This window comes from Haemaphysalis longicornis, unplaced genomic scaffold (genome assembly GCF_048455015.1).
Source record: "Haemaphysalis longicornis isolate Haplotype H1 unplaced genomic scaffold, Haemaphysalis longicornis Haplotype H1 scaffold_4, whole genome shotgun sequence".
NCBI classification, from domain to species: Eukaryota; Metazoa; Arthropoda; class Arachnida; order Ixodida; family Ixodidae; genus Haemaphysalis; species Haemaphysalis longicornis.
In genome coordinates this window covers 37,068,465-37,071,119 of record NW_027526361.1, presented here as the reverse complement: position 1 = coordinate 37,071,119, position 2,655 = coordinate 37,068,465, and positions in this window count along the sequence as shown.

The following is a 2,655-nucleotide window of genomic DNA, read 5'->3' as shown; positions in this document are numbered from 1 at the left end:
TTGGCGGTAGGATAGCTCCTGTGCAAACACCGAAACATCGTGCAAAACGTTCCGTTGACGCGTGGGGACGACGCGGCATATTCTTTCACGTTAGCATCCCGATTGGACAGCCTGGAGGCAACTGATCGATGAGAGCGCCGTAGGCATGGCATGGAATGGAATGGAAAACGTTTTTTTTATTATTATTATCGCGTTGAGTACTACCGTAGGCGTTGGGTGGACATCCTAGTCCTGTAGTCCACGCTCTGCTGCGGCGGCCCGGTCGCGCGTCACAAGAAACTCCTGATCCGCGAGCTGGCCACTGCGCAGCAAGCTCTCCCACTGCTCAAGGGTGTGTGGTTGGGGGGGGGGGGGGTGTTGGCAGGGGACATCCAAATCAAACGAGTTGTTGTATTTGGGGTGCTGGGGCAATATGGACAATGAGGAGGAGGGATATGCGGTAGGGGAAGTCCAATGGAGGAAGGTGTGGTTGTAAGTTTCGGTCTGGAGTCGTCGCCTAATGTGTGCGTCGGCCACACCTATAGGAATGGATGTGGGACGGTAGGGCCCTGCGGGAAACCCGGTAGTGATGAAGGATGTCGGAGTAGTTTTGCGAGAGGGGGTGCAGGACCGGAGGGCCGCTAAGTGGTTCGTCTTCTTCCGCTTCTGGGAATTCCGGGTGGGTAAGGTTGCGAGCAGCGGCATGCGCCAGCTCAGTCCCAGTTAGGGATGTATGGGCTGGGATCCATACTATGCGGGTCTGTGGCAGTTCTGGTCGTTGATGGAGGATGGTCGCTGCAAGGCCGGTGATATTCCCCGTTGCAAACCGTCGGCAGTCTGTCTGTGAGTCGATGAACACAGTAACTTTGGTGGTCGGGGCGTGCATCACCGCTGAGGCGATGGCCGCTTCTTTAGCTGTACTTGTAGAGACGGTAAGAAATGTTCCTGTTGCCGGTGTGCTGCTATTCGCCCTGACTACCGCAGCCGCACGTGCATGCCGGAAGCGGCAGCTCGCGGCGTCTGTGTAGTATGATTCGGGGTCTGTAGCATATCTCGCTGTAAGAAGCCGTGTGCGGTGTCGCTTGCGACCAGCATTGTAAGACGGGTGCATGTGTTTTGGAACTGGAAGCACCCGTATGGCAGCTCGTTGGATCGCTGTCATACGCTGCAAGGTGTCAATTGTTGGAAGGGAGTAAACCAAAGTGCTTAGCACATATCGCCCAGTAGCAGCTAGAGGAAGTCGTTGATGCTGACTGTTGGTGTGAGCTTCAATTAGTTCTGCGAGTGTGCAAGTCCTGCAAGTCCAGCTGGAAAAGGCGGTAAGTTGATGTGAAGACTGGTAGCCCAAGAGCTGTTTTGTAGGCTTTGCGAATCATTATATCTATTTTGTTGACCTCCTTGGTCTTGAGAGCCACGTAGGGTGTCCCATAAGTTATTCTGCTGATTAGCATGGCCTGAAGAATTCTGCATGTGTACTTGTCTGCTTCTTTGAGTCCATGACGGCGGGAGCAGACGCGTTGAACAAGATGAGAGCTGGAACACAGTCAAGCCTAGGAAGCAATGATGCGCCACTTCCGTCATGGTGGTATAGGGAATTCTCAGGATTCGGAGCGTTTGCACTGTGGGAATGACTGTGAACTTTATGGACTCTATCGGTTCTGGAGTCGGTGAACCGGTCGCCCTCGTACCCGCGAGCGCATAATGAGAAGGGCAGGTTTTGAAGGTGCGCACGTTAAGCCTCACGTTTGCAGGTATGCCAGTATCACCGGTTATTTGGAGGAGAGAGACATGCTTCCACATACGATGTTTAGTGTTAGGCCCCATTTGTCGATCCAAGATGTCCATTTACAACTGAAAGAGCTCTTGAGTAAGTCTTAACCCAGCTCCATATTGGCATTTGACGTACAGGGTGCGCTTGATAACGTCACCCATGCACCCATTCTCAACCGGTTGCAAAACCTCAATTGTGGATCCGCCGCATACAACTATGTGCGTGCGTTTCTTACAGATCGCACCGTCACTTGGGTCCTCGTGTCTCTGGCAAGTTCGGCACACCAGCCAATGGTACCCCCCCAAGGCTCTGTGATTTCACCTGTGCTTTTCAAAATCGCTCTATCGGGGTTACAGGCCCAGCTCCATTCTATAGAGGATGTCTCCCACGCACTGTACGCGGACGATTTAACCCTATGGATCACCGAAGGGTCCTCACGCTGGAGGTATGTCACGTAATATTTTAATATTCTTTAGCGTGGTTGCGTTAGTAATCATGGACTGAATAAAAAAAACATAATTTAGGCGTAGCAGAACATTACCGAACTTTGAACCTCCGGATAAGCGAGCGTATCCGGTGGCTTTGCAGAGGCTATAGCAGCGTATAAAAAGTTCGAGCCCCTCCCTCCCTATCTCATTCTATTGTCAAATGCAATAAAGAAGTTGAAAGAAGACAAGTCCGAGGGCTAGTTTAAAGCACCAAGCGGGACGAAACCCGGAAGAGCACGTTTTGCGCCGCGCAGGGGCATAACTCTCCGACAGAAATTTACTGTTGCGCGATGTGGCGTCGCATTTTAACAAACCCCCGAGCTCGCGGGAGGCCTTGCGGCTTCGGGATTGTCGGTTGACGCTGCAGGACGAAGAGCTCGAAAGTGATAGGGACAGTCAAAAAACGAAGAAAAAAGG